We start from the raw sequence: 23,912 nt of genomic DNA on the forward strand, positions 1-23,912 counted from the left end.
AAACTGATAGAACTAGAGTGTACTCTTTACATATATGTGAGACCTTTGAACCATTCATTTTTTCTTTTCTTTTAGTTTGGAAATTATACGTCAACTTGTACCTCTTTTGCCATTTAGTAGTTTAGGTGAACACTTAGAGCGTACATGATTCAAAGTTTACAGATTTCATCGATACTTTAAGTGTCTCCATAGATAAGGCAAAATCTTAAAAAACTTTAACCCTGTTTATCTGTTCCACTTTGTATATTATTATTGTTACGTATTTTAACTCTATATTTTAAACTGTGTTATACATACAGTTGGTCCTCTGTATTTGCGGGATTTGCGTCATCGGATTCAAGCGTGGATTGAAAATATTCAGGGAAAAAAAATTCCAGAAAAACATGTTTGCTATGCACCAGCACCTATTTACATACCACTTATGTTGGATTTACAACTATGTCCATAGCGTTTGCATTGTATTAGGTATTATAAGTAATCTAGAGATGATTTAAAGTGTACTGGAGGATGTGCGTGGGTTATATGCAAATACTATGCCGTTTTACATAAGGGACATGAGCATCTGAGGATTTTGGTGCCTGCGGGAGTCCTAGAACCAATTCAAGGACTGTACTCTGTGTAGTGCCTTGTGCAGCCCTTTTTTGTTTGTTTGTTGATTCTAGTAGTTCATGTATTCTCTCCTGGTGCTTTGCTTATTTCTAATATGTTGGTCATTGTCTTTGGAAAGCTATTTAAAAAATAATCAGGGGCCTAGGATGATAGGATGTCCTCTTCCAGAGAGGATTTTTCTTTGCTTCTGCCAGGATTCTGGGAGTACTAGCAATGTGGGATCAGCTTAAAGGATTGAGCTTTCCTGAAGTACTCGGGTGAATTGAAGCTGCCTTCATTGTTGGGTGTAGTCCTTCATGGTCCCTACCTGAAGCTTGAGGGCTACCAGGATGCCTACTTTATCTATGCAGGCCCTGGACTCCAGTTTTTGTCTCTTTTTTTGTACAAGGCTATCCCAGGTACTGCTCAAATTCCTGGCTGCCACTCCCTGAAGAGTTCAGATGTTTCTAGGTAAAATACTGGGCTGACCCTTACGGATCTCCACCTTGTTCTGGATCTCAACAGAGTGATTCTTCATTGTTGTATTTGCTCTCTGATGCCTTCAAATAGACATTTCTTACATGATGCATTTTTAAAATTCTTTTTTGACTTAGTAGTTCAGTCTACTTAATCCTAGTACTTCGTGCTTTGGTTCAATATGTTGCTGCTGGATTTGGCAGTTGGTACTGAACTTTTTTTTAATTTTAGAGCTTGCTCTGTTTTCCCAGCCCCATTTATTTTACTACTGTCCTTTCCCCCTTGTTTGAAATGCCACTAGTAGGCTCAAAATTCTTACGTGTACATGGATCTGTTTCCAGATTTTCTCTCGGGATTTTGAAAGCAGGGCACAAAAGTGAAAATTCCTTGATTAAAAACTAAGGTAAACTTCAAGGAAAAGAAATGTATTAGCTACTTTTGAATATTATGACTTCATCTATTTTGGCTTTGTAGCAGGTTTTAAGAAGACTTTTATAATGCTGTGTGATCAATATTTGTCAATGCTGACTAGCTTAGACTATCATTTTGAAGTATGTACAAAGTCCGCTAGTGCTGTATACTTGCTTGAATTTAGTACAAGCGTTTAATATCCTTTAATCTCATGTAAAATAATTCTGTTAGAATAAATGCTGGCTTCTTCTTGTGTTATAGTTTATCTTGAGGAATGTGAACTAGCTAAACAGCTTCATCCAAAGGAAAATGATTTGGTGTTTTTGGTTCCTGAAAGACTAAATGGAGAGAAGAAGGATATAGAGAGACATCGCCTGCAAGTTCCCCGTGAACATTACTGTGGCTATGTTCATACGTTCCGCCGCACTTCAGTCAGTAAGTACCTAATGAGACATGGAAGAGAAATCTGTCAGCAGCTCATCTTTTCATCTCCCTCTAAATTAGGCTTTACTAGCCATGTATTTGCTATACATTTACCAGCCCTCTATTTGCTGTCCATTTACCAGATGTATGTTTGCTCTATGTTTACCAGACTGTATTTGCTAGGTTGATTACTTACCATTCAGAGTCCTCTTTTAGTTTTTCTAGACTCAGCTGGAAAAGGCCCAGCACGTATTGCTTTAGACTTAGGATTTTAAAGCTTTCTTTTGTAATGTCTTCTCCTTCTAGTAAATGCCTTCATCTGTCAGTGTGTTTGTTATAAAACAGACAGTTTGCAAACCATCTGTTTGTTAAATCACATTCCAGCCTTGGTTTGGGGGCTAATTATTGATGAGCAGACCAAACACAGAACTAATTGTAAGGCAACTGGAGGGGTTTACTGTTTCATCACTCCCATCCACTGTGGTGTAGGGACTTCTCTCCCTAAGGTAGCATAACAAAAATAATGTTAGCTTGAATTTAAGGACTACTGACTGTGTGCCAGCCAGTGTGCCCTGTCCTTCCTGTACACATTTATCATCTTTTCCCAGAGCCCTGCAAAGCAGAATGGTTTGTTCCCTGCTCATTGGGAAATCAGAGTTCAGGGATGTTAAGTAACATATCCAAAGGCATCCTTACTATTAAAACACTCGGTCCAGAATTGAAACCTAATTTTGTTTGACTACGAAGTCCACATGCTTGATATATGCCAAGCTGCCTTTTTGACATTGCTGCTCTCTTAGTCTCTGTTACGGGAAGAGAATATGTGATCATTATTCCTTCCCCTTTTTGTATCATATCTTAAAAATAGCAACAAAGCTCTTAGAGTTTAACATCGTGCCGCATCATAACTGGTGTGCCATGTCCACTATTGTGTGGTCAGAGCTCAGTTCTTTGTGCAAGATGCATTGAGCACTAGCTTCATCTGTGCTTTCAACTCTTACAAGTGGTTACATTTGCCAAAGTTCTGTTTCTAAGATTTAGCAATGGTTTCTGTCTCCTTCCCGGAACTCCTCATGCATCCAACTACCTGACGTCTCCATTTGGAGATTATTAGACATTTCAAACCTACTCCAAAAGGAAGCACTTGATTTACTGCCTGACACCTGCTGTTGCTCCGTTTTTTCCCAACTCAGCATGTGGGACCTCCATCCCATTCTTCCAGTTGCTCAGCCCAAAACCTCAGAGTCATCCTTGAGTCCTGCTTTCCCTCGCATGCTCCATCTAATGCATCAGGAAGTCCTGTCGGATCTTCCTTAGCCATATATCCTACATCCAAGTGCCACCTCTCCTGCTGCCTCCTGGCCCACGTGACCATTCACTTTTACCTAGATTTTAGCCTCTTAAGTTGTCTTCTTGTGCTTTTTCCATTGCAGTTTATTCTTCATTTGCGATAAGTGATTCTTTTAATGTGTGACTTAGCGTGTGTCACTTACCTGCGCGGAGCTGTCCTGTGCTCTTGACCTGACTCAGAGTCATGTTCAGAGTGGTTAACTGCAGAGCCCTCTGAAGTGTAGCTGCATTTACCGTCTTGGTCTTCTAGCTCGCTTCTCCCTGCTTTTCCTTCTAGCCATTCTGGCCTTCTCCCTGTTGTGAAAATAATCCAGGCACCTCGCTGCCCCATTGTCTTTGCAGTTGCTGATTCTCTGCCTGTAACCCACTTTCCCCGGTTACGGGCATGGCTCACTCACTTAATGCCATGGCTCTGCTCAAATATCATATCAGGAAAACCTCCCCTGACTCTCCTGTCTACAACAACACTCCCTCACAACCCTCATCACTTCCTCATCCCCCTTCTCGGCTTTCTTCCTAGCACTTACCATCACCTGACATGTTTATTTGCTTATCTGCCCCCTTCTTCTAAAAAATAAGCCTCCAGAGGACAGAAATGTTGCCTGGTTCTTAGGAGGCAGTCAGTAGATACTTACTGAGAAAATTATTTAAATGATGTATAAAAAACATGTTACAGGGCTTCCCTGGTGGCGCAGCGGTTGAGAGTCCGCCTGCCGATGCAGGGGACATGGGTTCGTGCCCCGGTCTGAGAAGACCCCACGTGCCACAGAGCGGCTAGGCCCGTGAGCCATGGCCGCTGAGCCTGCGTGTCCAGAGCCTGTGCTCTGCAACGGGAGAGGCCACAACATTGAGAGAGGGCTGCATACCACACACAAAAAAAAGTTACAAAACACCTTGTTCTGAATAACCTTTTTAACTGGACACTGTTATTCACTGGTAACTGAAATTGCTTTTTCTCCTTCTTGATAATAGTGCGTAATGGGAAATCTGAGTGTTCCCTTTCCATCCAGACTCAACATAATTTACCCGTCAATTTAAATGAATTCGTGAAATGTCTTGTAATCAGCTCTCTGGTGACTACACAGAGGAAGTTGAAAGCCATGTCTTTGCTGAGTGGTCGGAACCAACTGGCCAGAGCCGTTCTGAATCCAAACCCCATGGACTTCTGTACAAAAGATTTACTAACTACAGCATCTGAGAGAATTGTGAGTGACAGTCATTTGATAACAGGGAAAGTCAGAACATTTCATGTCAAGATGTTAAAGCATGTTATTTTTATCTGTCACACATTCCCTGTTGTCTACAACAAAGACATAGTCACCATGTGTGCCCAGTGACGTTTTTAGTGCTTAGTTTTCTTTAATATTGCAAAGTAGTTCTTTGTGTTAAGTTAGTCAGCTTACCTCAGGAAAAAAGGTAGAGTCCAAAAGGGAATTGAAAACATGCTTGCAGAGCAGCATTAAAATGTGAGGTGAACATCCTACTTAACTGTTTGTTAGGTAATTAAATACAGGAGTAAGAGGAGGTTTAATGGAATGACTTTTGCATTTGAATGATCAGTGGAGCATTGACTGGTACTGTTGTCAGTGCGACGACGAAGTTGTGATTTTTGTGTGAACACATATTTCTCATTGTTGTAAGAGTTGGGTGTAAGTTCCAGGAAATTAACACAGAGACAGGCGGAAGGAAAGGAATGTTATTTGAACCCCTGTCTTGTGTTAGGACTTTCATATGCATTTTCTCAGTCAGTTCCCACCCTCTAAGGAATCCCAGATTTAATGATTGTCAAAGCCTGAAGCCCAGAGAGGTTAGGAGTTTAGAGACCTAGCGTTTGAGTGAATCTGAGGTGTAGATTCAGATCTGACCCCAAATCCCTGTTGTTTTGACTGTATCACTTGTGTTAGGAAAGGAAGTCTTGGAATGTTTTTACTGTCTAAAGAGAGGATTGACTAAAATGGGAAGAACCACGGAATAAAAAGAAGAAAAGTACAAAACAGTTTATTGTGATCATCTTTATAAGAATCACAAATAAAAATATAGTTGTTGTGGTTGTAGGTGGACTGAGGCCTGTAGACTCATCAGTAGCTCTTTCCAGTAGTGAAAGTGGTTCTTAGATTAAGGGTCATTTTGGGGTTTTGCCTGATCATCACCAAAGCTTCTGTCTGACAAAGGTCAGCAGCAGTTCAAACAGATGTCTTCCACTCTCTCGCTCTCCTGTGCCATCCCAGGAAGAACCGCTCGTTTTCACTAGTGTCTTTTGTATAGATTGCCTACCTAAAAGATTTCAATGAAGACCAAAAGAAAGCGATAGAAACTGCATATGCCATGGTGAAACACTCCCCAGCAGTTGCCAAGATCTGTCTGATTCATGGACCACCCGGGACAGGAAAATCAAAAACCATTGTGGGCCTCCTGTACCGCCTACTGACAGAGGTAGAGTGTGCACGAGGGCATCGGTGCCCTTAATTGAGTATGTTGTTTTACTTTACCGTGTAAATAAGTACTAAAGTGTGTTTTTCCCTTCACTTCTGTGTATCTTTTTGATACTGTGTGGAACTATATCAGATAAAGCGGTAGCAGAGGTAGAGAAGGTTATAAGAAATAAAAGGAACAGAAAATGTTATCTTGTGTGAAACTAATTCTAAGGGCTAGAATAGTGGTCTTCGGGCTTTATTATAGGTCACGGCTAATCCCAGGAGACAATCTTGAATGTATTCCTGGGTTACATTTTGGATTGAACATTGAATAAAATAAGTGGATAGTAAGGTAAGGCTCAGAGAAGTTAGATTTTATGCCAGAGTAATTTATTTTTTCGGGCACACCATGCGGCATGTGGGATCTTAGTTCCCCGACCAGGGATCAAACCTGGGCCCTTGGCAGTAAGAGCACTGCGTCCTAACCACTCGTTGGCCAGGGAATTCCCAGCCAGGTTAATTTTTTAACATCAGTGTAAGATGTAGGTGCTTTTATTTACTTTTAACTAGTTATTAGGGGAACTTTCAAATATATGTGACAGTAGAGAAGAACTATAACACTGCACAATAGAGCTTATCAGTATTGTTTGTTTTCTTGTTTGTTTATTTGTTGCAAATTGTCGAACCAGAGGAGGGGGCATTCAGATGAGAACTCCAATGCCAAAATCAAACAAAACCGTGTCCTTGTGTGTGCACCTTCCAATACAGCTGTTGATGAACTTACGAAAAAAATTATGCTTGAATTCAACGAGAAGTGTAAAGACAAGAAGAATCCTTTAGGTATGATACTTATGTGGGCTTTTCATTTGTTTTTGTTTTCAGTGTTTAGTGTGGTAACTTTGAATGACAAAGAGCAAGCCAGTTCTGGTCATTTTTTCTACTTGAGGCTGTGGCCCATGTGTACTTACTGCTTTGTTTACTGAATATTTTGGAGCATTTATTCTGTGCCAGGCCCTGTGCCGTTTGAAACACCTTAGAGCAGCCCTTGATTCAGTTGTGTAGGGGTTAGGGAAGACTTTTAGAGGAAATGATATCTAAGATGAAACGTGGAAGAGCAATGAGGAAGTGAAGTGGGGAGAGGACTCTGGTGGAACTTACTGTACATAAAAAGGACCAGAAGCCAGAGAACCGTGGATGGTTCAGTCTAGCTAGAATATAACGAGGTCCACCAAGGCAAGGGCTTTTAAAAATGTGTTCATTGTAGTAACCCCCGTGCCTGGAACAGTGCCTGGCACTCAGTTGGGACTTAGTAGATGTTTAGTGACACAAAAGCTAGAGCAGTCATCACTTATGGTTACCGAGTGCTCACTATGTGTCAGTACTCAGAGTAATGCTCTGAGCCATGCAATAAATAACCTATCTACATTTTATAGGCGGAGAAGCTGAGGAGTTGAGATGTAAAGTATACCACAGGGACAAGTCTTTTCAGTACAGTTGACAGATTGAAGAGCATTGCCACCGAGGATTCGGAATGCTTGAGCGAATGTGTAAAGTCATTTCTGTGCACTTAACCTTAACACCTCCTCTCACACCAGCCATCCTGAGTGGCATGGTTATGGCTCTGGGTCGGGCTGCTCTTCTAAGCACATGTATCTCGTCTTCCCTAAGCAAATTTTATTTTCCTTGATGTTACCTGGCAGTGACCTAAATCAGTTAAGATTCAATTGGGTTGCAAATAATAGACACTCCAACTACAGTGGCTTAACTATGATAGAAGTTTATTTCCTTCTTACTCAGAAGCCCAGAGATGGGCAGCTGAGGGATGATACTGGCGTGATGACTCTACTTCCGAGTCTTCAGAGACCTAGGGTCTTTCTACCTTGTTGCTGCACTACGTGGGACCCCCCACTCCTTAGTGCACCTCATGGTCAGAAACAGCTGCTCCAGCACCAGTATTCCCATCTAGCAAGTGCAAGGAAAAAGGGACAGATATACTAGCTGTGCTTTAAGGAAAGTTCTGAGACGCTGCCAGTAGCACCTCTGCTTATTTCCTTTTGGCCAGAACTTAGTCCCGTGGCCACACCAGCTGCGGAGCAGCCAGGATGTGTCGTCTGTCTTCGCAAGGATCACACATATTTCCCCTTTTATTGCACATGTATTAGCTACATCTAGAGGTCATTTGCTTTTAAAACTGAAAATGCATTGTGAACGGCAACTTTTCTACTCACCATTATGTTTGTGAGAACTATGACTTTATGTATCGCTGTATATGGATACGGTCATTCATGTTAACTGCTATAGGGTGTCTCATCTATGAGTGCACAGTTCATTCGTTATCCATTGATAGAAATGTAAGTTCTTTCCCTTTTTTTTTTTGTTATTTCAAACTTAATTCCTGTACTTGTGCCTGTTTCTCCAGTGCAGGATGAAAACGTTTACTGCAGTGACTGAGTTGTATTGTGTTGTACTGTACAGCAGCTGAAGGGAGTACACTGGAGTACTGTGTTCTTACTCACGTCTCCTGAGTATTCATACAGGCTGCTAGGGCAGTGCTTTCACACTGTGGCTTGTGACCAGTTAGTGGATTGTGAAATCAGTTTAGGGAGATCAGAACCAGCATACTTACACAAGATAAGATAGAACAGAAGAGAACAGAAAAGATTAGAGTGTAGGTAGTGAGGGGTAAAGTATTGTTTTGTGAAACCTGTTTTATTGGTGAGGTATGAGTGTACTGGCTTTCAATGTGAAGTGTACCTCATACTATAGATCACGGTCAAAAGAGTTTATAAAAACACTGGTCTACTGTATATATACCTAGAAATGAGAATGCTGGGTTGAAGGATTTGTGCTGATTCTAGATAGTGCCCGGTTCTGCTCCAAAGTAGTTGTATCAAATTATACAACCGAGAACAGTTCCCGCGTGGTTTTCACTTTCCTTTCCCTGAGGGAGGGTAATAAGCCCTTTTTCAGGTGTGGGCTGACAACACGAGAAGGCTGGGATGAAGGTGGCACAAGTGTAGTGTCTAGGTTGGATTTTTAATATTTTTGTTAGAGAGAAAATGACATCTCTTGTCAGTAAAGACGGCTTTTTTCTTCTTATTCAGTACTTTCGTTTTTGCTTCTTTTCACTATGTTCAGTGGTCCTGGGTGTCCTTTACAGAAATACCTTGGACATCTCACCATTAAGTGTGATGTTTGTTCCTGGGGTTTGGTATATACGCTTTTATCAGGTTAAAAAAGTCCCCACCTAATTATAGTTTTTTAATTAATGGGTGTTGAATTTTACTGCATGCAGTATTTTTTCATTCATATAACCCTCCCCCTCATCATATGGCAGTGCAAGCACAGAGTCCTAACCAGGGAATTCTGCTTTTCTTTTCTTTGTTTCTTTCATTCTTTCTTTTCTTTCCTTTCTTTTCCTTTCCTTTTTTTTTTTTTTGTGTGTGGTACGCTGGCCTCTCACTGTTGTGGCCTCTCCCGTTGCGGAGCACAGGGTCTGGACGCCATGGCTCCCGGGCCTAGCCGCTCCACGGCATATGGGATCTTCCCGGACTGGGGCACGAATCTCTGTCCCCTGCATCGGCAGGCAGACTCTCAACCACTGCGCAACCAGGGAAGCCCCTTTTCTTTTCTTTCTTTCTTTCTTTTCTTCTTTCTTTCCATACCCTGAGGCTTAAGGGATCTGAGTTCCCCGACCAGGGTTTGAAACCAGGCCCATGGCAGTGAAAGTGCCGAGTCCTAACCACTGGACTGCCAGGGAATTCCCTACAATGCTTTACTAATTTGAAAATATCTTTGATTCCTAGAATAAGGTCTGCTTGGTTGTGTACTATTATTTTTTTACCACATTGCTGGATTGCTATTGATTTTTTTAACTGACGGCAGCCTATAATTTTTCTTTGTCATATCTTTGGTTTTAGTATTGAAGTTATACAGACTTTAAAAATGAAGTTTTCAGGGCTTTCCTGGTGCCATAGTGGTTGAGAGTCTGCCTGCCGATGCAGAGGACATGTGTTCGTGCCCTGGTCCGGGAGGATCCCACGTGCCACAGAGAGGCTGGGCCCATAAGCCATGGCTGCTGAGCCTGTGCGTCTGGAGCCTGTGCTCCACAACGGGAGAGGCCAGAGCAGTAAGAGTCCCGTGAACCACAAAAAAAAAAAAAAAGGAATTATACAGACATTTATTTGGGATGTTTCATATATGACAGGGAATTACCTGTTATTTGAAGGTTAATTTGTTTTTAGTGTTGTTTTTTGGGGGGCTTCTTGTTTGTTTGTTTTTTGTCTGTTTTTTGACAGATGGGTAAGTTTCTGTGTGCTGAATGTCTTTAATTGTTGGTTTATTCAAGTTTTCTACATTTGAGTGAGTTTTGCTAATTCATATTATTCAAGAAAAATCTCCACTTCACCTTAGGTTTTCAAATATATTGGTATAACATTGTTCACTGTATTCTCATTTTTAAAATCTCAACTGTATTTTGGTTGGGTCACCTTTGTCATTCTCTGTATTATGTGTTTAAGCTCTAAGTCCACATGTGGCATGGGCCTATAGTTGGAAAGTCCTAGAAGAGAGTTTTTTTTCCCAGCTAAGCCCAGGCCAATATAGATTCATGTCTTTTTCATCCCTCCAGCACTTGCATGCCCTCTTGCTTTCTAGTGGACGTTAAAATCCAAGCCCCCATTATACAATTTCTATATGTTGATTGGAATGGTAGTTTTGCTGATGTAGATATTTGTCAAACTCTGTAGAACTAAGGATTTTTAAATCTCTGCATTTGATTGTATGTAAATGAAAAAACAAACACCTAAGCATCTAGAGAGTGACCAGCCCTCACCCTGTTCCCTCCAGGGAAGCCACAGCAGCTCAGGGGCTTTCACCTCTGTTTTTCACCTTTCTCTTTGTTTTTGGCCCCTAGGAATTTCTCTTACATCCTTCTGAGCTCACCCTGCAATTTAAAGGATGTCTGTTTTAATTTCTAGAGCATTTTTAGATGCTTATAGTGGCTATAAATCTCATCCACCTTTCTGGCAGAAACACAAGTTAGCAATTTTGACACCTTCAAGTAAATGTTGGTCAGAGAAGATGGCTTCAAATTTTAGAAGAATGAGCTGAACTAGGAACAAAAATATGTGTGAACAGTTGTATAATGAGTTCATTTATTCATTCAGTGTATGTTTATTGTACTTACGTGCCAGCTGCGCTTCTAGGCTGTGACCAAAACAAAACCTGGTTCTTATGGGACTTGGATTCAGTGGAAGGAGATAGCAATCAAGTATGTGATGTGTCAGATTGGGATAAGTGCTAATAAACGCTGCATGATTGCTATAGTTTAGTAGTTCAGTGAAGCATTGGGAGACTTTTAGATTAAATAATATCTGAAATGTGCTAACCTAAAATTAAAATGTGGTTAATAAACCAGTTAAATGATGCTGACAGTTTTTGGAATTACCATATTCCAGAATTTCCAGCATCTTGTGTCCCTTAGATCCTGGAGTGGCATTGTGATGTGGAACAGTGTTTCAAAACCGTGGTTCTCAGTATTCTGCAGAAAAGCATTTGATGGTCCTGTAAGATTCTGTTTGGGGAATTCAGACCTGCATTAATAGAGAAAAGTCTTCATCTTCGAAATATCCTATGGTCAAGAAATTTGTTTTATTTTCACTCGCCATTTCCCAAATACATTTTACCATGGAGTGATGTATAGAACATAGTTTGAGAAGCATTAGTGTAATAGAATCTCAACTCTGCAGTGTACTGCTTGTGCAACCTCAGTAGCTTTTATTAGGTGGAAATAAATCCTTGCCTTATAGGATTCTTATGAAGCAAATCTAAAAGAATGTGTGTGGAACCTCTAGCGCAGTTCCAGGTATTTGGTTGATTAATAGTTCATGTTAGCTCCTTTCTCTGATTGTTAATATATTTGCTTAGAAATAATTATTATGTACAGAAATTGACAGCATTCTTATTAACCTCTAAGTGTGACTTCTATCAACAGGAAACTGTGGAGATATAAATTTAGTACGTCTAGGTCCAGAAAAGTGTATTAATACTGAGGTCCTAAAATTCAGTTTGGAGAGCCAAGTTAACCACAGAATGAGTAAGTACTGAATAAAGGTATATATAAATCGATTTCTGTTTCTTTTTGTATGGTAGAAAATGGCATGGGCATTAAAGGTAATTTGGAGACCCTAGAAGTAGTCTAGTTTTGAAAGCTAGTTTTCCTTCTCATTTGTATGCATATGTGTGTATTTGTTAGAATCAACAGCTTTTTATCTTTTTTTTAATGAAAAAGACTTACCTTCTCATATTCATGAGATTCACAGAAGAAAGGAATTTCTAGATCATCAACTAGATGAACTTTCTCGCCAGCGTGCTTTATGCCGAGGTGGAAGGGAACTACAGGTATCTAAACATGTCTTGATCAGTGTTTTTTAAAAGCTCATAGATAAACTAGTTGGTGAGTATTTGATGCCATTCTTTCATTGTGGAATAGCATAATTTGTGTACAAAAATGTACACAGAGATGGTATGCCTTACATTAGGGGTTAACCTTTTTTTAAAAGAACAAGATAGTAAGTATTTCAGACTTTGCAGGCCACGTGCAGTCTGTTTTAGCCACTGAACGCCACTGTTAATAGCATGAAGGCAGAGTAGATAACACGTAAGTGATGCCCCAAGGGTTGGCCTGCTTAAGCAGAAAGCGTACCTGCAGTACTCTGAACAGAACTGAATCATACACACTATTAAGAATTTATTGGACTTCCCTGGTGGTCCAGTGGTTAAGAATCTGCACTTACACTGAAGGGAGCTCAGGTTTGATCCCTGCTCAGGGAACCCTAGTTCCTCATGAGCATCCCTCATGCTGCACAGGGGGGCCACAAAAAATAAAAGAATTTATCAAATTAGCACCTACTGATTGAAGCATGGGGTGCTGGTTGTCGGGTTGCTGGACAATGAGCTGATGTTTAAAAACAGACCACAAGAGAAAGCGAAATAGAGAAGTTTATTTTCACAGGTCTTGAGGAAGGTATAAGGCATGTCTCGTGGGGCATGACAGGCAGGTCAAGGGAGAGTGCAGACAGAGAGAGGCAGGCCCTGGCGCACATGTCATTATCAGAGTCCATGCGTGGAGTACTTTGGGGTTCCCAGGCTAGGGCTGGATTGGCCAATTTTAACTGAAAGAGCAGGGTTTTGGTAAGTAGCTTAGAGGGTCTCTTATCTAAAGGGCATATAAGGGGAATGCACTGGATGGCAGAGGAGACTGTTGATCACAAGAGCTTATGTTGGCTGGTGGGCCGGTGACTCCACGGGCTGCCATCTAGGGCGTGCATGTGTGTGAAGGGGCCTAGTGTTAGTTTGGGGTCTCTGCAGGCTGCTTGGCCAAACAAAATGGATGCCAGGGCATCAGTACCATGGAGTAGCTTAGCTAAACTCTGACACACAGCAATACAGAAAGACTGGTATAGAGAAAACACACTGGGCGAATCAGTTTTTCATTGGTAAAGTACTGGCTCACCCTTTTGAAATGTGAGGCAGTCCATTGGAAAGCATTTTAAAATGCTTAATTTAATTTTAATGATGGCATTCTGATTTTTTCCAGAGGCAAGAATTAGATGAAAAAATGGCCAAAGTTTCACAAGAAAGGCAGGAGCTTTCTTCTAAAATTAAAGAGGTAAGTAGTTCACCTGTAGCACTTTACTGGTATTACTTTTTCTTTTTTAAAATTATGAAATAGTTCAGACAACCTGTGGTCTTTTCTCAATTACATTTAAAAATTTGGGGGAATTCCCTGGCTGTCCAGTGGTTAGGACTCTGCTTCCATTGCAGGGGGTGTGGGTGTAATTCCTGGTCAGGGAACTAGATCCCATGTGCTGCAACTAAGAGCCCGCATGCTACAACTAAAAGATCCCTCATGCTGCAACTAAAAGATCCCACACGCTGCAGGGAAGATCCCACATGCCACAACTAAGACCCAGCGTAGCCAAATAAATAAATAAATAAGTAACTATTTGAAGATACAGGAAAAAAAAATACACATCTGAATTCAGGTAGAGTGACAGTGGCTGGGATGTGGCCCAAGAAATATAAGCACCTTTTTTCTCAGTTTTTGGCTGAAAGCATACACTCCTTTTACTTGTTTCTGATCACAAAAAATCCTTCTATAACATGTATAACTTTTCCCAGTTTTCTTTGGATATAAAAATATCAACTAACATTTATATTGGTCAAAGCTAGAATGAGCCAGGTGTGTACCCCATCACCAGTATGCAGCCCTTAATGAAATGAATTAGCAGTCAGGGAAAGAGAGGGTAATACTCAACCGGTAATGGTATTTGTATATTTGAGCTGAGGTTTTCCTCTTGAATGTATTATTGACTTCTCTGTGTGACTAAATAAATATAATTGAACTTAATGTGTATTTCCACTAGCAGTTTGTTTATTTAAATCAAAAGTTATGTGGAAAGCTTTTTAATAAAACTTTAAGCTGAGCCCAAAATTAATCTTCCCACATTTAAGGATGAAGTCCATGTTTACAAGTATTATGGTTTTTGCCGCTGATCACATTGTTCTGTGGGCCATTAAATTAATTGTACTTGGCAGTTTTACTCATTAGATAGCTGAGAGGAGAGGTATGTGACAGTTAACATGTGAGCACCAGAAGGCCACAGTTGCCACCCTCTCTTCACATACATGCCTTGGCATCCATGGTTGAATCTATCACATGTTCAGGGATGATTCACGACAGCTTTTTCAGGAGGGGAGATAGGCTACCTGAATCTATGATGAGAGTACTAGTTTATTAATTTGAACACTGAATGATATGCATTGTGAGGTGTCATTCATACTGTTAGTCTCCATCACAGTTTATTCCATTATAGTCTGGACCAAGGTTGTTGGATTTCACTGTGGAACTAGAATGCTTGTCAGTTTCACAGGCGTTTTTGTTGGTACTATCCCTTATAAAAGAACAATATTACATACTTAAAAACTAACAGCAAAGTGTATGTTCAGGCTTAGTTCTGATCCTGGTTTTACTCAGATAATTGCTTCACAACTCAGTAGAATTACTTAATCTTTGCTTATTCTGATACCTTCCCTCATACGTCAGGCTGTAAGAATTGTAATCCACTTCGACCAAATTAAACCTGAATAAATTTTTCTTAAAGTGCTTATTATTAACTCATGTTCTGAGATTAGACTCCACTGCAAAGTGTTCTTTCTGGTGGCTCCTGATTATCTTGAATGTTTCTTCTCTTTTCTAGGCTTGAGGTTCCTACCTAACATTTACTAGACATTATTCTGCCACATAATAAGTGTAGTTAAGAATTTATATACAACTGAATGTTGATGAACTTTTATTCTCTTAGGTTCAAGGATGCCCACAAAAGACACAGAACATCATCATCTTAGAGTCCCACATCATCTGCTGCACACTGAGCACGAGTGGTCGTTTGCTGCTCGAGGCTGCTTTCCGTGGGCAAGGGGGTGTCCCCTTTAGTTGTGTCATTGTTGATGAGGTCAGTAAGCAGTCGGCCATACAGCTTTGCTAGGAGTAAAGAGTAAGTCTTAGATGAAGAGTGGCTGCCGAGATGTTGACAAAGTGGTCTTTGCATCTGATTTTGACCTGCCATTACATATGTATTCTCTTATGTTGAAATACGCTGCTAATGACCCACCACGATGAAAATTGCTTTTTCAGTATTGGGACTGTAGTCTTAGAGATTCCTGATTGTTCTTCATAAAATCCCTCCCAAGGATTATTCTAGCTCCTGCTTGGGATATCTCTGGTTACCTTTTGTTTTTTTTTTTTTTTGCGGTACGTGGCCCTCTCACTGTTGTGGCCTCTCCCGTTGTGGTGCACAGTCTCTGGACGCACAGGCTCAGCGGCCATGGCTCATGGGCCCAGCTGCTCCGCGGCATGTGGGATCTTCCCGGACCGGGGCACGAGCCCGTGTCCCCTGCATCGGCAGGCGGACTCTCAACCACAGCGCCACCAGGGAAGCCCTCTGGTGACCTTTTGAAGCATTTTTAATATAACTCTGGACAGCTCTGAGCCACCGTATTTTCAGCTAACATCTTTATTTCTACTTCATTCATTGAGCAAACATTTATTGGGTACCTACTGTTTGCCAGAATGTAGAGCCAGAAGACAAAAGAGATGGAAAATGAGGTACAGAGAACCCATCCAGGAGATCCAAGATCCAGTATTCACCAAAACGAAGGAATAGAAAAGATGGAAGTGATGAAATAATTGAAGGAAATGTCATTGAATTGAAAAGAAGCTTGAGTCTTGCAACTGAAGTGGCCTACTGAGGAGCAAGGAAGAGAGAGGGGGTGGGGCACACAGACACACAGTCCCCCCAGCCATGTACCCAGCAGGGACAAAGAAGACAAACTGGGGACATGACATGGCCCTTCTTGCTTATGGGCTGCTTCCCAGGTGGTAGTGGCACCTGAGTGGTGGCTGACTTCAAAACGTGTGTGGGTTTTTTTCCCCCGCTTCGGCATTTAGAATGTTTTTGTTGTTTTGTTTTCTAACCAAAGGAAGTTCTTATTTTTGATCTTTGGTGCAGAAGGAGAAACTGTATGTTTCTGAATGGTTAGGACACTTGTGAATTGGATAGACTGTATATGGATAAATAAATAATAGAGATAATTCTGATTATGTCTCCATTCTGTACTCTCTTACCAAGGCCGGACAGTCTTGTGAAGTTGAAACTCTTACTCCACTCATACATCGTTGCAACAAGCTCATCCTTGTAGGAGATCCTAAGCAGCTCCCTCCCACAGTCATTTCTATGGTATGTTTTTTCACATTCGTGTTGCTTTAAAGTGGAAGGGGCTTGTTTGGGTTTTTTTTTTTGTTTTGGGCGGTGGGGCGGTCTTTCTTGGATCATCATCTCTTATTTGCAAGGATAAATAGGGAATGGCTGAGAAAAGAGAACCACTGTTGAGAGCCTTCATAGTGAAAGTCTCCAGAAATGTTCCTTTGTTCATAATGTGCTTATGTGTGTGTGACAGGAGCAGTGTGAGTGTCACAGACCAGAAGTTTAGGAGGAGGATGTCCCATGTGCAGTGGGCTGTTCCTTTGGGAAAGGCAGTGTGCAGCTGTTCTAAGGGCTGTATCTGATTTATTTTAGTAACATAAACACCAAAACAATAATAAAAGAAAAACTTTAAAAGCAGGGAATAGAATCCAACCTCCTGATTTATCTTTCAATATGTGCAAATTTGAGGAAAACAGTATAAAGAGAAATTATTCTTACAGTAACGTTTTCAATTTTAGGATTCTGTATCCTATAGCACAGGAAAATGCCGGTGTCCCTCACATCCTCTGAAAGGGAAGGTGGTGAAAGGAAAGAGGTTGTGGGCTGTGCTTGTGGGAAGATGAGCACCAAAGTTGTGGTTCCCTTCACTTCGTTTCTTAAATCTCACTAAAGATGGCTCCTAGAAATGCACAGCAGAATCAGGATTCAGATGTTTTGGGTAATCTTCATAGGTCTAGATGACGGTTTTGAAGTTTAATGAAATTTGAGCATTTTACTGATACATAGATTATTTGTACAAATATAGAGTAGTGGCTGCATAAACTGTCCCAGAGAACAGACCATTTTCACAGCATTTCTGTTACGTTATGGAAAGAAAGCAGGTTTTTTTGGTTAGTATTGTTTTTGACTTTGGAATCATCAAAATGATAGTGCAGTTCTTTGACGTCTGGACACTCGTGCGTGACTGTTCAAGGGAGTAGCCTAGGAGCGCCCATGTCCCTGAGTGAAAACCTTGTCCATAGGACAGAGCTGCTGTGGGGGGTTCTGCTTGTGGAGACCTAGGAGGAGCCAGCTCTGCCCTGCATTCTTTGAATAGTGGCAGTATTTCAGAAACCTACTGATTTAACTTCCTGAAGGGCCTTAGCACGTGGTTAGTGAAAAGGGTTGTCGATAGGCCTCAACTTCACTGTCTCCTTTGGTGATTGATTAAGAACAGCAGAAATGAGAAAAATCCATTCGGGCTTTTCTTACTGTTTCAAAAATAATAGAGGCTTATTGAGAAGATTCAGAAAATAATTACAAAGTTAATTTTCTCAGCATGCCTTTCTAACCCTACAGATAAGTACTATGAACAGTTTAGTGAGTATTTGAACAGTTTGTGGGCATGTGTGTTGACTTTTTTTCAGTCTGTGTTCATTGAGTGCCAGGCTAATTCAAGCACTGTTTTTAAGTTCTGGCGTCATGACAGTGACGAAAATTGACAAAAATCCCTGGCCTCTGGCTTCCCTGGTGGCACAGTGGTTGAGAGTCCGCCTGCCGATGCAGGGGACCCGGGTTCGTGTCCCAGTCCGGGAAGATCCCACAAGCCACGGAGCGGCTGAGCCATGACTGCTGAGGCTGTGTGTCCAGAGCCTGTGCTCCGCAGCGGGAGAGGCCACAACAGTGAGAGGCCCGCATACCACAAAGAAAAAAAAAAAATCCTTGCCCTCATGAAGCTGACATTCTAGTGGGTAACAGACAGTAAATAAGTTACTAGATTCAGAATGTCAGATGGCTATAGGGAATGTATAAATTTGTGTATATGTATGTAGTTTTTTTTTTTTTAATTTATGGCTGTGTTGGATCTTCGTTGCTTTGTGATTGCTTTCTCTAGTTGTGGCAAGTGTGGGCCACTCCACATCACGGTGCGTGGGCCTTTCACTATCGCGGCCTCTCTTGTTGCGGAGCACAGGCTCCAGACGCGCAGGCTCAGTAATTGTGGCTCATGGGGCCAGCTGCTCCGTGGCATGTGGGATCTTCCCACACCAGGGCTCGAACCCTTGGGTCCTGCATCGGCAGGCAGACTCTCAACCACTGTGCCACCAGGGAAGCCTTGTATGTAGGCTTTGACCTTGTTTAAAGGTGGAAGAATCAGTCTGTACCAAATTACCTTTTTTTCCAGTCAGTAAATAGATCAGGGATATATGTTCATGTCAAAACATAAAAATCTCCATCATTTTGTAGGATGGACTCAGGTTTTTTTTCTGGAAGTAGATGTGTTACCTCATATAAACCTCTTTCTTTTTTCACAGAGTGAAATAAATGCGGTTTTTTAGCTAACTTGAATAGATAAACTTTGGGGGGTATAGATGAAATTGCCAAATGTCTACTAAAATATTCTCTTTAATTATACAAACCTATTTAATATCACATATGTAAATAATCACATATATAACTAATATAAATAAGAAGTAACGCCTGTTTTCTCCACTCTGATAGTTTGTGAAACAGGTTTATTAAAACTTTGCACATACATCTTCAACGCTCATATTGTCAACGTCACTCATAAAGATTGCATCATCCTAGTGGGTTTTCCAGAGCACATTTTTTGCTTCTAGATTATTTAAGACGTAATACTTTTTGAATCTTGATATGATGCTACCATTGAAAAGTATATCCCGAGGCACGACCGTGATAACTTTAAGACAGTTTTCTTCGTTTGTCAATTAAGTCACTGTGTTTCAGATCACAGGTTTGTAACCCTTTCTTGGATTTATGAAATCAACTTAATTGCCTGTGTCCTCCACTAGAATGTAAGCTCTGTGACATTTGATCTTCACTGTAGACTGACAGCACCCCAAATTTTAGCTGCTTGGTATATGATGGATGGATGAAGAAAGTGGTCTTTCAGAGGCTTATTTACAATGGCATTCATTATTTCTAGTTGTGATAGCATAGCCCAGAAATAATTGTTAAAATCTGGGTTACAGTTCTTTGCTGCTTTTATCATTGATTCTTTCAGGGGACCCCTGTTAGCACCTATAAAATAGCGAGAGTTGTGGTCATTCACAAGATCACATCTCGTTCATAAGCAGTATGTGGGTTTTCTAAATAAGGGGAAAATACCTTAACTTTTGTAGTCAAGCTACATGGCTTTTCTAGGGCTGGAGTCGGAAATATCTTCTCTCTCTGAATCTTTGGTTGTTGGTAATACCTTGTATATTTGAGAGGTCAGTGATTTTTTTTTTAATAGTGGGAAAAGTACACATGAATTCTTGCAGATTATTGTTTTGTTTTCCTCCTTTCAGAAGGCCCAGGAGTATGGCTATGACCAGTCGATGATGGCCCGCTTCTACAACCTTCTGGAAGAGAACGTGGAGCACAACGTGATTGGCAGGCTGCCTGTCTTACAGCTCACCATTCAGTACAGGATGCACCCAGACATATGTCTCTTCCCTTCTAATTACATTTATAACAGGAACTTGAAAACAAATAGGTGAGCTCTGTTCATTGCATGTTCACCTGTTTTATTTGTAGGTTTGGCTGCTTAGGAAGAATAGCTCTTTTGTTGTGCTTTTAGGTCTTGTTATTAAAAACACAAAGGTTTAATAATTTTAATTACAAAAGTCCTATTGATTGTAGCAAATGCAGATAAATGAAAAGAAAGGGATAAACCCAACCCCTATTGATACTACCCAGAAGTAATCACTGGTAACATTTTGTTATATCTACTTCCAGTCCTTGTACTATGCACATCTTTTTTTTACTTTTTCTCCTTTTTTTGGAGGAAAAAAGCACACCATGCTCTACATAGTATACTGTAGCATGCTTTTTTCACTTACTGTATTATGAGTAACTTTCCAATCATGATTGTTATATTTTAATTTACATGGGTCATTCTCCCTAGTACTAGAATAGAAATGAAATTCACCTGCTACCTCTCACTAAAATATGTTATTTACAAGTATTTAATTTTATTTAAAAAGAAGGTCCTTCTTGTCCTCTTAACTTTCCCTTGCTCTCTTCCACAGAAAGAACAAATAGTAATAATAATTCTAAAACATTTTCTCTTGTAATTTGACTTGCATTCTAAATGGTGGCTGCTCTTTTGTAGAATGACAGAGACCATTCGGTGTTCATCTGACTGGCCATTTCAACCCTACCTCGTGTTTGATGTTGAAGATGGTTCAGAAAAGCGGGATAATGAGTAAGTTCTCCTTTTTCTTCAGTCCCCACTGATGGTCCCAGAATTTTTGTATTGTTTCTGTTCATATTTAAATTCAAAATACTTTCCATATAAATCTCTCTGCCTAGTGCCAGTGCACAATCATTTTCTTTTAGCTGGGTTGATAACTTCACCTTTTCAATCATAAATTACTGATGTCTTTATATATTTCAGTCTTGATTTTTTTTTTCTTAACTGGGTAATGGGGGTTATGTTACCTAAAATGCGGTCAGCACTTCAGTAGATCCATGCTGAGATCCCAGCTGTGAGTAAAACAGACGTGGCCCCAGTGCAAGGCTGCTGTGGTCCAACAGGCGAGACAGACATTAACCAGGCCATCACCGTGGTGATTAATGGTTCCAGTTGGGTTAAGTATTGTGACGGATAAGTACAGATACAGTTGAATCAAGGTGTGAGGCAGAGGGTGGACAATACTTCCAGCATGTTGGATTGTGAATCAGGTGGTTTGTGAATGACAGCACAAAAGGAGCAGTGGTTGCTAATTAGCAAGCACCTCAGAGGAGCCGGGGCTTCTTGTGAGAGAATAAAGGAGGAGGAGCCCGGAGGCTGCATTTGTTAGCACAGATAGAAATGCCACCCCTGCATCATGACGTATGAAGAAATAGAAATTCCACCTCTGTGTCAAGAGAGAGCTGCAAAGCAAGTGGTGTCCTCCATGAGAATAAGATATTAGTTAATAGTGGTGGAAGGAGGGGCCCCTCAGTGAAGAAGTTAGAAATACGGAGCAGTTGGCTGGGGGGTTGCTATTCCAGAGGGACTGTGGAAGTTGTAGTGGGGTCTGTTGGAATGGAGCAGGGGATTGAGAGTTTACCGCATAAGTATTATGGAGATGGATGTTCACGGGAAGAGAGTTGGCCTGAGAGGTGACCAAATAAAGCTTTCAGGTATGGAAAAGAAAGCTAGCTGACTGGCTTGTCCGTATAGTAAGTCTTGAAATTAGAATAGTGAATATTTAAGGCTTTAAAGTGAGACAGATAAGGTAGCCTCGGGAATAAAGTTGCGCGTGCAGGGCATCCCCCAGTGTGCACACATGTTGCATTTGGTATGGTGATGAGGGAACGCATTGTAGTTCAGGAGATGAGTTGGGAGTGCAGGATGAGGCCAGCAAGGACAGAGGACGTGATCCTGCTGTAGGGCCCCGTGTTTGTTCATCTCTGGGAGCCGGGTCACATTTAGTCCGTGTGGCTGCCATTCTCTCGGTCATGTGGTGCATGATCTGCATGACCTGTGGTGGGGAATGCAGGAAGGTAGTACATCTGAAGCACTTTTCTCAGTGTTGGGAAGATAGTCAATCCTTAATGTTAGCTATTCATTAGTCATATCTTCATTATTATTATGAATACTTTCGTTCTCACTGTGGCTATCCCTGTTTTAATAAGTGAAGAAACTGGTGCCTTAACATCACGTAACTCGAACCACTTTTCTCTCCTACAACTTTGTGTTTCACTGGGCAGTTATTTTTATATTTATTCATATGTACAATATTAATGGTCATTATAACAGCCTCTTTGAATCACTGCTGACTGAATAAAGATGAAACCTACCTATGTACCCTTTACTGTAGTGGAAAACCAAGTGGAACTTAACTTAGCAATTGGACTGCTATTAGTTTTGATGTGTTGTATTTTTTTGTTTTCATCTTATTTAGCTCATATGTAAATGTTCAAGAAATAAAACTGGTAATGGAAATAATTAAACTTATGAAAGACAGAAGAAGGGATGTTACTTTCCGAAACATTGGCATAATAACCCATTACAAGGCTCAGAAGACGATGATTCAGAAGGATTTGGACAAAGAGTTTGATAGAAAAGGGTGAGGCATCTCTATTTTTACAGAGATTTTGAGTTTTTCTGTTGAATTAAAAAGAAGAAAGAGGGGATAGAAGGAAAGAAGCAAAGGAAACTTAACTCTAGGGAGTGGTCTTAGACCCTGGTAGTATAGAACAAGGAGACTAGGACCCTGGCTCCATAGACTTGTGCTGGGAGGGAGTGTGGTTACACGTGTAGCCCCTGCAGATGGAGTGCCTCCTGCCAGTTCAAATGTCATCACCGTTACACTTGACAATGGAAGTGACTGAGAAATTCTTCAGGCCTTTACCTTTAGTTGGATGACTTGTTATCTGAATTCTAACTCTACTGAGAATCATGTATTCACATTTTCACTTACAATAAATTATTTAACCCTTTTAGTGCCTTCATGTATAGGGTGAAGATCATGTTTTTGTCTCCTTTATGCCTCAACAGTAAAATAAAAAAATTAAATATTAGAAATCCATTAACTCAAAAGTTTCTGCACCTAGAAACACACAAAGTACCAAAATTGACTCTAGGAAAAGCCAGAAACTTTGGATAGACCTATTAAATGTAAAAAGAGTGAGTTAGTAATCACTTTCCAACAGAGAAAAACAGAGGATCAGGCTTCACAGGTGAATTCTGTCCAACATTAAGAATTAGCACCAGTCCTATGCAAATGCTTCCAAAAAATAGAAGGGAACACTTTCTAACTCATTTTATGGGGCCATTATTACCCTGATACCAAAGCCATGGAGACATCACCAGAAAAGAAAACTATGGACCAATATCCTTTATGAATATGGATGCAGAAGTTCTCAACAAAATAATGGCAGCTGAACTCAACAGCATATTAAAAGGATTATTTACCACAGCCAAGTGGAATTTATCTCAGGAATGCAAGGTTGGTTCAACATATGAAAATCAGTCAGTGTGATATACCGTATTAAAGGGGGAAACCCCACATGATGGTGATCATCTGAATAAATGTGGAAAAGACATGTGACTGAATGCAGCAACCTTTCATGATAAAGATACTCAACAAACTAGGAAGAGAAGGGAACTTCCTCAACCTAATAAAGAGCATCTATGAAAAACCCACAGCTAACACATCATACTTGATGCTAAGATTGAAAGCTTTCCCCCTATGATGAGGAAGGATGCCACTCTCTACTCTCTCTACTTGCACTACTTCTGTGCAGCACTGTATTAGAAGTTCTATGCAGAGCAATTAAGCAAGAAAAGGAAATAAATGGCATCCATATTGGAAAAGAAGTAGTAAAAGTGTCTCTTAACAAATGGCATAATCTGGGACTTGCCTGGTGGTCCACTGGTTAAGACACCATGCTTCCACCGCAGGGGGCATGGGTTTGATCCCTGGTCAGGGAACTAAGATCCTGCATGCTGTGTGGCCACAAAAAATCCAAAAACCAAAAAAAAAAAAAAAACACAAAAAACTAACAA

The 23,912-nt window shown here is 40.7% G+C and overlaps 1 pseudogene across 1 annotated transcript in view; it reads left to right on the top strand.

The window, feature by feature from the left end:
* LOC308610971 (putative helicase senataxin) overlaps positions 1 to 23,912 on the top strand; it is a 69,834-nt pseudogene that overhangs the window by 38,343 nt on the left and 7,579 nt on the right. The window contains exons 11-22 of the transcript in view: positions 1,738 to 1,911; positions 4,222 to 4,454; positions 5,515 to 5,682; positions 6,353 to 6,503; positions 11,659 to 11,760; positions 11,929 to 12,065; positions 13,264 to 13,335; positions 15,032 to 15,181; positions 16,358 to 16,465; positions 19,720 to 19,907; positions 20,526 to 20,618; positions 22,306 to 22,470. The product of the transcript in view is annotated as a putative helicase senataxin (transcript). The remainder of the gene's footprint in view (positions 1 to 1,737; positions 1,912 to 4,221; positions 4,455 to 5,514; positions 5,683 to 6,352; positions 6,504 to 11,658; positions 11,761 to 11,928; positions 12,066 to 13,263; positions 13,336 to 15,031; positions 15,182 to 16,357; positions 16,466 to 19,719; positions 19,908 to 20,525; positions 20,619 to 22,305; positions 22,471 to 23,912) is intronic.

This window comes from Mesoplodon bidens, assembly GCF_964165515.1.
Source record: "Mesoplodon bidens genome assembly, contig: HAP1_SCAFFOLD_186, whole genome shotgun sequence".
NCBI classification, from domain to species: domain Eukaryota; kingdom Metazoa; phylum Chordata; class Mammalia; order Artiodactyla; family Ziphiidae; genus Mesoplodon; species Mesoplodon bidens.